At 39.8% G+C, this 13424-nt stretch overlaps 1 protein-coding gene across 18 annotated transcripts in view; it reads left to right on the top strand.

Annotated features, from left to right (window-relative positions):
* EPB41 (erythrocyte membrane protein band 4.1) overlaps positions 1-13424 on the top strand; it is a 290966-nt gene that overhangs the window by 42945 nt on the left and 234597 nt on the right. For 5 of the 18 annotated variants that reach the window (XM_089671915.1, XM_089671913.1, XM_089671922.1 and 2 more), the window contains exon 1: positions 992-1209. The exons of 2 other annotated variants lie outside the window; for them this stretch is intronic. The gene's annotated coding sequence lies outside the window, so the exon portion shown is untranslated. Of the gene's footprint in view, positions 1-970; positions 1210-13424 lie in introns of those variants that run through there. 11 more of the 18 variants (XM_089671914.1, XM_089671908.1, XM_089671911.1 and 8 more) reach the window with 7 other exon arrangements.

The raw sequence follows: 13424 nt of genomic DNA, 5'->3' as shown, positions 1-13424 counted from the left end.
AGCCAGTCTACTTTTGTCTTTGTCTAATTTCTCCTTTTTTTTTTATTTGATTATTATTCTTTTTTATTTTGATTGTTATTTTGAGATCATAAACTGTCTCTGCTCATGTTCACTGTAATAAAGTGTGCTTTCTGCAAGACAAAATGTTCCTTAGTGAATAACTAAGGAGATATCAAGTGCATTGGGGATATGCAGTAACCCGTGACAACCATCACAAAATCTAACTACGCAAAACTAAAATCTGTTTGGTTGCTATGATTTGATTTCTGTTTTGTTTTTGTTTTTTTGCACTTCTCAGTGCCTTATGGAATAAGCCTCTTAACTGTTAGTCTCCAAGCAACAACAAAGATGTCCATTGGTTAGGGATCACTGCTTTAACAATTTTTTTTTGCTTTGTAGAAACACTACAGCCTTCCATCTGCTCTATAAGGGCACCATATGTAGGGCTTTTGTTCATTCCATCGACACCAATCAGACCTTTTGTAGATCCTGTTTTTACTCAACATGCAGATATACTTCGCCGTGCATGTTAGGTGAACTCGGCTCAGAAGGACATGTGTGGAAGTTAGCAGCATGGATTAACAAATCGTACAAACCTTTTTACATTCAGCCCAATCAAGGTTTTGAAGTTGAATGGTCAGATGTATCATTTTTATTTTGTATACATCCTTGTGTAGCATGGCTTTGTGCTGCTTGTCTTTCTATGACTTTCTCCTCCTTTCTATACCTCTCTGGAGACTGCAGGTTACAGCTGAGCCTGAACTCCATCAAAATAAATAAGCCCTCCTCAATCCATCGTAAACAAAGCCTCCTCAGCCACCTCCCCCACTTTGATACGCCCCTTTCTCCTCCATAACACTGTCTCCTGGTACATCCTCTTTTGTGTTCCTTCACAATATTCCTATAGTGTGGAAAATGAAGAATTAAGCAACAGTACAATAGACTGGAAGGGGCATTTGACAGGGATGGGAATAAACACATGCAGGGACCCCAGGGATTATGTGTATGGAAGTGTTTTTAATCATCCATGAGGGCTCCCGAATAAATTCATCACCTCCTCCCCTTTGCTTCCCTGGTAGCATAAAGAAATCCAGATAGGTGGAGAGGAGGCGTTCATAGAGGTATGATAACCTATTTACTGATGAAGCAGCAGTCACCTGGAGGGTAGCTGACAAAAAGCATTCATTGCTGATGCTTGGTCCCTTAAAGGTCAGTGTCTTGTCTAATTGTGTGTTATTTCTGCATTTATTGAAGGGGCTTTTGCAGCAGCATGGTACAGCTAGCTATAGGGAGAACATGTCTGTTTTCATTCCTGTTGCATGCAGTTGGAAGGTATGCACCTTCTTTGCTTTATCCATTTGAAGCCGAAACAGCCTTATGATGTTTGCAATACAAGGCAGGCTTGACATCTAAATCCATGTAAACAAAATGTTTAGTATTGTATAGCTCCTTGTTATCCTTTAGTAGGCAGCAACTAAGTCTACTTGTGTTTCTTCCTAGAAATGTGGCTTATTGCTGCTGAGGCAGGTTATGCTTCATATTGTTATTATTTTTTTTTTTTTACTTTTAATATTTTCAGTGGTTATTAGGACTTGCTAAATTTTGAATGCTTTTACCTGAAAAAACTAATTTATTTTGCAAGCTATCTGAAAAATATGTGTACAGTGTATTTAAGAATAACAGTGGAGTATTGTCGTTTGCATAGCTTTGTCATGCGTTTGTAGCTGTCTGGATTGTGGTCATCTCTTTAAAAATCATTTTATGTTTTTGCTTACGGATGTTTGAATATGAATGTATAATTGTGGTGGGTGAAAAAAATAGCAGAATAGGAGTTATGTGACACAAATGCCAGTGCCCTTTAAAGGAATAGCTGAATAAGATTGTTGTCCACATGAACATTTTTCCAAACAATGCAATCCATAGAGCCATGTGTTGGTTTCCGGGAATGTTATTTGTGTATCTTTGCTCACTCTGACACCCTCTGTCCTTATGTTTACTTGTATTGTTCTCGCTGCACATCACACTCTACAGGTTAAGCAACCTTTCCCATCCACATAAGCAATAAATACATTAATCAGAATGGGGAATGCTAATTTCTTTAGCTTTTACATCTGTGTTTTCATTTTTAGATACCATTATCTGAATGAATCTGTGATGTGATGAATGAATTGCCTTGTAGTTCCTAGAAAATTATAAGATTTTTGACTTTCTTTTGGCATAGTATTTTATTATTGATTTATATGTTTGTACAGGTTTTATAGTATAGTGTGTGTGTGTGTGTATATATAGTGCACTTAAAAATTCTTGAGTTATCTCTGAGCCGTCAGTTTTTGTTGTCCTTTATGCTGAGAGAGTACACCTGACATTGTCATCTTGTACAAGAAGTGCCATTTGACCATCAACTTTTTTAATGTGGCATTGCCTTTTATTGCTCTCTTGAATGTTTCTTCATTTGGTCAGACATGATGGCTCATTGGTTGCACATACTGGTAAAGCCGTTCAAAACTAAAAAGCTAACCGTGTTTAACAGAGTTGTAATTAAGCTTAAAGTATAGCTGAAGGCAAACCTCCTTTTTTTTTTTTTGTTTTTTTTGGTTTGTTTTGCATAGAGTGGTGAGGAATTTGACCCCCTGTCAGGTTTTTATGTCTGTTTGTGCGTTTGTTGCGGAGATTCAAGTGGTATTAAACCCAAAAGCAAAAATATAATATATTACAACTTACCAATCATTAGATGTGCTGGCTGCATTAGTTTTTTTTTGGCTTTGTCCATCTGTTTTCACCAGGTGACCTGGCATGTAACATACTTCCTGTATTATTTAGACACCAGCAATTTTAGTCTGGGGGAAAGGGGAGTGTTAGATGTACTAGCAGATTTAAATACACTGACAAACTAAAGCCAAACTCCAGCTCACACTTTAATCTGCTACAGACAACAATTTTTTCCTTTTAGGATAAAGGGTTTACATAAATAAATAAAATCTGACCATTTTAAGCACCCATGCCTGTGTCTCATCCATGTAAACTGATACATTCGGCTGGAGAGCCTGTGCTTTTGAAAATTGGCCTTGACGGCTGGATCACCAGATGAAAATAGAAGAAAGCTTTAAAAAGAAATTGAGAAAAAAATGTCCCATCACATCTAAGAATCGGTAAGCTGCACTAAAATAAATGTTTGCTTTTGGGTTTAAAGTGGTAGTGAAGTGAGGAAGTGAGCAGAAATCCCTGCAAATTAAGGGAATTCCTTGGGGACCCCCCGGTCACCAGAACTAGTGTCCCTATTGGAGGTTTTCCCCTCTATTACTTTTCTTGGGACAACCTGAAATGTGGGGGTTCTTTAACTTTCAATGATAATGGTAAGCAGGACAGATAGGGAGGGTGAATATGCTTAACGGGGGGCATAGACAGCAAAGGAACTGATGGGTGTTCTAATCCCTTACCACTCTTTCCAAAACTAAAAAAAAGGTTTTGCCTTTAGTTGTAACTTAACTGAACAAGTTGATTTGGTTACCATGCACAGCTGCTTCATATTCTGACTGCTGTAGTTTTAGGCTCCGTTCAAACTTGTGTGACTTGTCGTGCTACTTTGGATACAGTCGCATGACAAGTTGCAGCCCGTTGTTTTCAGTGGCACCTATTCATAATTGACCTAATATAGCCATGTCACTGTAGTAGGACACTAGGGTGAAAAAATGCCCTGTTTTCAGTGGGGGGGGGGGGGGGGAAGCATTGTTTAATGGGAGGAAAGGGGAACATTGATGTTCAGTAGGGGACATTGGTGATAAATGATGCTTAGAGTAGGGCCAGGCTGAATATGATTATCATGTAAAAGACTGTTGGTCACTGTCACCTGTCACAGCAGGTGCATAAGACTGGAATTTCTCTTAATCACTTTGCAGCACATGTTAATCATGTTCAGCCTGGCCCTACACTGAATGTCCCTCTTATCTCCACTCAGTCCAGCTCCTCCTCAAAATGACCTTATTTATGGTACCTGCAGAGCTTATGCGGGCCATAGATGGAATGAAAAACGGCCGAAAATCGGCTGGAAAAAAAAATCGGCCGATTTGCTTTTTGTTGCTTTTTGTTTACCATTTACATTGAATAAAAAGCTTATATAGTTGCATAAATTAACCACTTGCCGACCTCCAGAGTACTTGTATTGTGGGCGGGTGACATGTACAGGCATAGCAGCATACTGGATGCACCACTCCTCCCCACCCCCTCCACGAGAACTTTGCAATCACAATGATGGCAAAGCTGTTATGAATCGGGCCACAGCTCTCACATAGTACATGGGACAATCACAGCTCCCAGTACCATGTGATTAGCTGTAGACAATCACAGATCACTAGTATTTTGAACGGTCATAAACTTAACCCATTCATTACAGTTCAAAGCTTTGCATTGCAGGTACAATGATCTTTATTGTACCTGCAATTTATACGCACAACAGTACATCCCTGCCTACCCAAATTCAGCTCTTGCTAGACAAATTGCATAGAAACCTATCCCGATTTCCGAATTTAAAACTTTTTGGGCCTAACTCAAAAATTTGCGCTTCAAAAATCGTGTACATACTGTGCAACATAAAAAATTTCAACACCCAACGATTTCTTCCCTAGGACCTCTGCTTTCAAAAGTATATCTGATGTTTGGATGTTTACATTAATTTTCTAGCAACAAATGTAAACAAAAAGTGTCAGAAACGCTTGGTCTTCAAGTGACTAGAAGAGTGGATGATATGTGGCACCTAATGTTGGCCCTGAAATGCCATGATAGTAGGAGCACCCCCCCCCCCAAATTACCCCTTTTTGGAAAGTAGACACTCCAAGGTATTGGCTAAGGGGCATGATGAATAATTTGCAGATCTCATTTGCTGCCGAAAATTTTTGGAAATGAAGAAAGAAAACGAAAATTTATTTTTTCTTATTCAAAACCTTGTGATGAAAAATATCTGCAACATACTCACCATGCCTCTTATCAAATTCCTTGGAGCATCTACTTTCCAAAAAGGGGTTATTTGGGGGATGTTTTTACTATCCTGGCATTTTAGGGCCTCTGAAACTGAAGGTGGTCTTTGGATTTAGGGGGCCTGTATGCGGCTAGGCTGCCAAAACATCGTATCCTCACCTCAAGAAATCTGATACACAGAGACACACAACAGAACGGCTGAGTCAATTTTTCATCATTTTAACTGGTTGCCGGTGTGATTTCTATATTGTCAGCACCTGTTAATTGATACAGGTGAGTTTTTTTTTTTATTACAAATTGCAGGAGCATCACAAACTTAGAATGCAATTATTTCTTACATTTTGTCCAGTCCACTTTTGGAGTTTTGCATGGAATGTGTCAGGTTTGGCTTTTTGTTTCTCCACTTTTTTATGTCATACCAATACAAAAAAAAAGAAATAAGCATAAGAATGAAACATTTGTAATTGCAACATTTTTCTGGGCAAAGTGGTGCGTTATCTGACAGAAAGGCAGGGGTGCCAATATGTTTGGCTATGACTGTCTATACCAGTGGTTCTCAACCTGTGGGCCGTGACCCCTTTGGGGGTCGAACGACCCTTTCACAGGGGTCCCCTAAGACCATCAGAAAACATATATTTCCGATGTGTAAAGAGCAGCTACTGTGTAGAAAGCAGCTGCTGTGTAGAAAGCAGCTACTCTGGTAAAAGCAGCTACTGTGTTGAAAGCAGCAGTATTGGAGGTAAAACGACACTCATGAATTATTATTACTGGGTAAATAATTTTATGGTTGGGGGTCACCACAACATGAGGAACTGTATTAAAGGGTCACGGCATTAGGAAGGTTGAGAACCACTGGTCTATACCATAGTTTGTAGATGATATAACTTTCACACAAATTAATATACACTTATTGGAATTTTTTTTTTACCAAAGACATGTAGCAAAATACATTTTGGCCTAAATTTTGGACTAAACTTGACTTTATTGGATATTTTGTATAACCGAAATAAGAAAATATCATTTAGTTTTTTTCCCCAAATTTTCCATCTTTTTTTGTTTGCAGTGCAAAAAATAAAAAAAATCAGTGGTGATCAAATACCACTAAAAGAAAGCTCTAGTTTTGTGGGAAAAGGACACACATTTTGTTTGGTAATTGCGCAGTCATGCAACGCTGTGCCCAGTTGAAATGGCGCAGTGCCAAATAGCAAAAAATGGCTTGGTCAGGAAGGGGGAAAACTTTGCAGCACATGTTAATCATGTTCAGCCTGGTACTACACTGAATGTCCCTCTTATCTCCACTCAGTCCAGCTCCTCCTCAAAATGACCTTATTTATGGTACCTGCAGAGCTTATGCGGGCCATAGATGGAATGAAAAACGGCCGAAAATCGGCTGGAAAAAAAAGTCGGCCGATTTTCGGATCATTAGTGCGGTAATCGGTCGGCCGTTTTTAGTGATTTTTGACCTTTTGGATTATCAGCCCTGCTGGAAAATAATCGGCCAAATTTGTCGTTCTGCCGATCCAATGATGGACAAATCTGCTGATCTTTTTCCGATTTTAAAAAATGCGCATGAGCAGTGACATGAAAGAAGAAGGTAAAGAAGAAAAGGTAAAAAGGAGAATATGAATGAGAAGAAGAAATAGAATATGAATAAAAAGAAGAAATAGAATATAAAGAAGAAGAAAGAAATAGAAAATGAATAATAAGTAGAAAAAGAAGAAATAGAATATGAAGAAGAAGAAAAAGAATTTCAGTCCGATATTATATTTGACATTTAAAAGTATAGCAACATTGTATCTATTTGTATCCGAATAGAAACATCTGTATTCGAAATGGATACAAATAGATACAATGTTGCAACTTTTTTTTCCTTCTTCATATTCTATTTCTACTTCTCCTTCATATTCTATTTCTTCATTCTTCTTCATATTCTATTTCTTCTTTTTATTCATATTCTATTTCTTCTTCTTCTGCATATTCTATATAATTGCCGGTCGTACATGGGATGAAAATCAGCCGATTTTTTTTTTTACCAATGGTGGTAACGTCGGCTGATTGAACGACCGATTTTTTTTGGTTTTCTAAAATAAAAAGTCTGGTTTTCTCCCCGTCTATGGCCTACATTACACCCCACAGATAGCCATTGTATATATTTCTTTTCTCTTCTGCCAGAACTCAAATGTTGTGGCAGAGATACAGTATGGCAGTGTGTGCTTTTATTAGCAGAGGCAGTGGGAGGTGGAGCAGCCACTTCATAGTGTTCCCTCCCTCCTCGTAGTGTTTGGGATTCTGGAGAGTGACTTTGACAGGTACATGAATGAATCGCCTTCTTGAAGGCACAAACACACATTTTAAACAGGGACAGAATCTTGAAAACAGGGACCGTCCCCTAAACTTGGGACTTCTGGTTATCCTATTTTATGAATGGATGATGGGCAGATGAATGAAAGGTCCACCTCCTTCAATCATGGAATGCTTTCCATTGTGGGAACTAATAGTACAGCTTATATGAATGGCGCAAGAGCGTGTGCGTCAATTCTGTAGCTGCTTATATTGGCCCCATCAGCCCTGGAAGATCACTGCTGCAGGGTTATCTGGGGGGCAGGAGACTTGATTTCACCCTAATACAGCAGCCATCAGTACACAGGACACTCTTCATTTATGGTATGGTGAGTACTATCTCTGGGGGGTGCATGGGCGCCCAAAACCTGGCAGTAGGCAGAGATGTACCCGTTCGTTGCTTTGTCTACAGCGGTTGCTGTCCGCAGTGCATGGTGGGCAGTCGTAAAAAGGTTAAGAAAACAGATCAATAAACTTCAGGTGCATGTTTCCACATAAACTATAATATTATATTTCATTGCATGTTTGGTAAATTGGTATTTAGATTTGAAAATGTATTACTGGAATAACAATCCACATAAGCAGATCAGTTGTTGGTGTATCATAATGAATGGTCACCATGAAAATGGGGAATTATGACTGGTATTTTGTAGTAAGAAAAACAAATAGGGTTCTGATGTATAAATATTTACTAGGTACTAGAGTCAGATTTGAAGGAGAACGTCACTCTCAATCAATATTGACTATTTTTAATCCTTCTGCTGCTAGCATTAGTAAATGGAGAGGAAATTATATAATTTGCTTGTTTTAAAGGCTAATTTTAACATGTAAAATTCTCCTAAAAGTTAACTTTTAGGAGCATTTTACATGTTACACCCATATTTAGGCTGTAACCCTGTGTAGCTACCTCCCACTACCAGCACTCCTCACTTTGTAAGAACAGGCGGGGGATCTTCTCCTCGCACCCGCTATCACAGTTTGAAAACAGAACGGCCATGTGGGCGGTGACCTTTGAATTAATTAGACTACCGTCTGGCATTGCAGCTGATGCCCTGTAGTTCTCAATGAACTGCGAGGGCGCTGATTAGCATTTTTGTAGTACATTGAGCTCACTGGCTGTGATTGATAGCAGTGGGAGCCAATGAAGAGAGAGAGTCCCCAGAGAGCCGAGGCTTTTGTGCACATGGCTGGACTGCGATGGAGCTCGGGTAAGTATTTTGTTTTTTACCGTCATGCAAGAGCCTTTAGAACCACTTTAACAGATTCTCCCATCCACACAGGCAAGGTGGATAGAGGAATCGCCCCCACTTTGCTTATGTATTCTGACAGTGGGGACTTTTTCAGCGAGCCATTTTGAGAGGAGCCAATCAGTAGATTGACTTCTCTGGAGTGGGAACAACCATAGATGGATAGAAATCGTCTAGTCCCCACTGAATTGGATGAATTTTTATCTATCTATTGCCAACTTAAATTGGTTCTAAACTCTAAGGTGTTTTTTTTTTTTGACACGTTATCTGACTTCCAAAGTTCCAATGCCTGTTCCCCCCCCCCCCCCATCCCTAACACTTACCTGAGACCTGAATCTAGCACAGTGCCTGGCTGCAGGTCTTCTCTCCTCTCTCAGGCTTTGCTGAGAGCAGGGGGAGCCATTGGCTACTGCTGCTGTCAGTTAAATCCTGTGAGGAGGGGGCAGTGCCGAGCTACACTGCCCAGCTTGGGTGTGAACCTGCACGTGTGCCTGCATAGCAAGTAGATTGCTATGGAGGGGAACACTCAGAAGAGGAGTGGAGAGTGCCAACAGGGTATATTTTTATTAAAAAATATAAAGGTTTACAAGCACTTTAAGGTCCTTAAGCTAGCTCTTTGCACTGGAGACCTTACCCATTTTTTTTTTTAAATCTTTTTTTTTTTTTTAGTGGGACTATTAGCACTTTGTTTGCTGTGTTACCCACCCCTTAGTTATACTACTTTTGAATGTTCAAAATATCTCTTAATTCTGTGTCCTTCAACAACGTTGCTTTTTGTTTACCATTTACATTGAATAAAAAGCTTATATAGTTGCATAAATTAACCACTTGCTGACCTCCAGAGTACTTGTATTGTGGGCGGGTGACATGTACAGGCATAGCAGCATACTGGATGCACCACTCCTCCCCACCCCCTCCACGAGAACTTTGCAATCACAATGATGGCAAAGCTGTTATGAATCGGGCCACAGCTCTCACATAGTACATGGGACAATCACAGCTCCCAGTACCATGTGATTAGCTGTAGACAATCACAGATCACTAGTATTTTGAACGGTCATAAACTTAACCCATTCATTACAGTTCAAAGCTTTGAATTGCAGGTACAATGATCTTTATTGTACCTGCAATTTATACGCACAACAGTACATCCCTGCCTACCCAAATTCAGCTCTTGCTAGACAAATTGCATAGAAACCTATCCCGATTTCCGAATTCAAAACTTTTTGGGCCTAACTCAAAAATTTGCGCTTCAAAAATCGTGTACATACTGTGCAACATAAAAAATTTCAACACCCAACGATTTCTTCCCTAGGACCTCTGCTTTCAAAAGTATATCTGATGTTTGGATGTTTACATTAATTTTCTAGCAACAAATGTAAACAAAAAGTGTCAGAAACGCTTGGTCTTCAAGTGACTAGAAGAGTGGATGATATGTGGCACCTAATGTTGGCCCTGAAATGCCATGATAGTAGGAGCACCCCCCCCCCCCCCCCAAATTACCCCTTTTTGGAAAGTAGACACTCCAAGGTATTGGCTAAGGGGCATGATGAATAATTTGCAGATCTCATTTGCTGCCGAAAATTTTTGGAAATGAAGAAAGAAAACGAAATTTATTTTTTCTTATTCAAAACCTTGTGATGAAAAATATCTGCAACATACTCACCATGCCTCTTATCAAATTCCTTGGAGCATCTACTTTCCAAAAAGGGGTTATTTGGGGGATGTTTTTACTATCCTGGCATTTTAGGGCCTCTGAAACTGTGATAGGTAGTGAGGAAATATGCCCTTTGAAAGACTGAAGGTGGTCTTTGGATTTAGGGGGCCTGTATGCGGCTAGGCTGCCAAAACATCGTATCCTCACCTCAAGAAATCTGATACACAGAGACACACAACAGAACGGCTGAGTCAATTTTTCATCATTTTAACTGATTGCCGGTGTGATTTCTATATTGTCAGCACCTGTTAATTGATACAGGTGAGTTTTTTTTTTTATTACAAATTGCAGGAGCATCACAAACTTAGAATGCAATTATTTCTTACATTTTGTCCAGTCCACTTTTGGAGTTTTGCATGGAATGTGTCAGGTTTAGCTTTTTGTTTCTCCACTTTTTTATGTCATACCAATACAAAAAAAAAGAAATAAGCATAAGAATGAAACATTTGTAATTGCAACATTTTTCTGGGCAAAGTGGTGCGTTATCTGACAGAAAGGCAGGGGTGCCAATATGTTTGGCTATGACTGTCTATACCAGTGGTTCTCAACCTGTGGGCCGTGACCCCTTTGGGGGTCGAACGACCCTTTCACAGGGGTCCCCTAAGACCATCAGAAAACATATATTTCCGATGTGTAAAGAGCAGTTACTGTGTAGAAAGCAGCTGCTGTGTAGAAAGCAGCTACTCTGGTAAAAGCAGCTACTGTGTTGAAAGCAGCAGTATTGGAGGTAAAACGACACTCATGAATTATTATTACTGGGTAAATAATTTTATGGTTGGGGGTCACCACAACATGAGGAACTGTATTAAAGGGTCACGGCATTAGGAAGGTTGAGAACCACTGGTCTATACCATAGTTTGTAGATGATATAACTTTCACACAAATTAATATACACTTATTGGAATTTTTTTTTTACCAAAGACATGTAGCAAAATACATTTTGGCCTAAATTTTGGACTAAACTTGACTTTATTGGATATTTTGTATAACCGAAATAAGAAAATATCATTTAGTTTTTTTTCCCCAAATTTTCCATCTTTTTTTGTTTGCAGTGCAAAAAATAAAAAAAATCAGTGGTGATCAAATACCACTAAAAGAAAGCTCTAGTTTTGTGGGAAAAGGACACACATTTTGTTTGGTAATTGCGCAGTCATGCAACGCTGTGCCCAGTTGAAATGGCGCAGTGCCAAATAGCAAAAAATGGCTTGGTCAGGAAGGGGGAAAACTTTCCAGGGCTGAAGTAGTTAAACATCTTTTTAAATTCACTCTGCTTATTTTTATTTTATTTTTTTGTAATTCAAAAGTGACAGAGGCAAGGTTGTAAAAGAAAATAGTTTTTTGCTGCTAATCATTACTTTCTACTGATGCCAAATAATCTTTTTTACTCTTTACACTATGTGGCATTTTGGATGTCTTGGGTCCCCACTGTGCTATGCTGTTCCTCCTGCCGATCACTATGTTACTGCAAGAAACAGTAATGTCATTAGAGGTCAGCAGTTAGAACTGCAATGTGCAGCAGGGACCAGGAATCTGACAATGTCCAAATCGTCAAATTCTGGAGTCTTTAGACTGCTATAGCTCTTCAATAGAACAAAGATCAGTGGTGTGGGCAGCAGGATAGGCAAGTATTCGTCGTTTGCTTTTCGGGCTCGTTTGGATTTATCTATTCTTGTAGTGTTAAGTGGGCGCATTTTTATGTGTAAGGGTGCATTTCCTTTGTGCATTGACATGCATTTTATGTGTGTTTGATGTGCGTTTTCAATTCATCTTTCAGGTTATGATTTGGAGTGGATAGAGTTAATAGCCATCGACCAAGGCATTTTAATACATGTTCCTGGTGTGTCAAAACATGTGTTATTTGTGTTTTGATTCATTACCATCGATTCTGTAGGCCTTCTAACACACTTTAAAACCGAAAAAAATCAGATATAACTGCCACTAAGTCATATACAAAAGATTTGCAAATGAAGGGTTGAAGACGTATAGTTTGGGTATACATGGGCCAAAAAGCATCCGAAAACAGCCGGTTCAGCAGGAACTGGCTGACTTTGGCCCTGTGTGTATAACTCTGTCCAACAGAAGCCAGTCTTAGAAGCAGCTTTTCTCAAATGGTCATGCTGGAAAACTAGCATCTGATCAGCGCTGGTAGCCAAAGGCTGCCAGCACAGATCATTGTGTTCTGGCAGGGAGGGCAATGCCCCTGTCAGAACACAATAGCACAGCTGGGGGGATCGCTGCACTAACATTGCTTGTTTCTCTCTTGTGTACCCCACATTACAGCTGTACCAGAGTTGCACTGTAATGGCAATAGTAAGAAGTCCCTTCACCTGTCTTAAAGGATAGTTTCACATTTAGTCACATGTTACACCCGTTTTTATGGAGCAACATGTTTCTATGCAGTAGAACTCCTGAGACAGTGAGTGAGGGTTCCTCTGCCCCTATAGATTCTGGCACATTTTGAAAATAATAAATGCACATTTTTTTTTTACCTGCCAATCCTTTAAGTTGTTCCCTCCTAGCTCTTTACCCTTCACAACTCAAGCCTTCAGCATAAGGCAACCTTGTTCTTGCTAGCTAGTTTTAAAACGGTTGTAAAGGAAATAATAAATATCATGTTATACTTACCTGCTCTGTGTAATAGAATTGCACAGAGTGGCCCCAATCCTCCTCTTCTTGGGTCCCCTGCTGGCATTCCTGGCTCCTCCTCTCTTGCTGGTGCCCCCAATAGAAAGCTTATTTCTATGGAGGCACTCATGCAGGCTCACTCCTGAGCCCCACTGCTGCGTTCATTGACACAGATAGCGGGACTCGGTACTGCCCCCCTCGCTCCCTCTTCACTGGAGTTTGACAGAAACAAGAGCCAGTGGCTCATTCTGCTATTGATCTGCCTAGTGGGGAGGGACAAAGCCAGGAAAGCCATAGCTCTCATGCATAGCGCTGGATTGTGATGAGGCTTAAGTAAGTATAGGGGGGTGAGTGGGCTAGTCTGTGACACAGAAAGGTTTTTCACCCTAATGCAAAGAATGCATTACCGTTAAAAAAAAAAAAAAAAACCTTGAGGCTTTGGCTTTGGAACCACTTTAAATCCAGCAGTAAAGGAAAGAGCCTGTTGCCAGGGAATCTGTTAGAGAAAACATAATCTGGAATAA

The sequence above is a fragment of the Staurois parvus genome, unplaced genomic scaffold, assembly GCF_062004578.1.
Source record: "Staurois parvus isolate SC_StPar_1 unplaced genomic scaffold, SC_StPar_1.0 ptg000115l, whole genome shotgun sequence".
Taxonomy (NCBI): domain Eukaryota; kingdom Metazoa; phylum Chordata; class Amphibia; order Anura; family Ranidae; genus Staurois; species Staurois parvus.
This window is presented reverse-complemented; position numbering and strand designations above follow the sequence as displayed.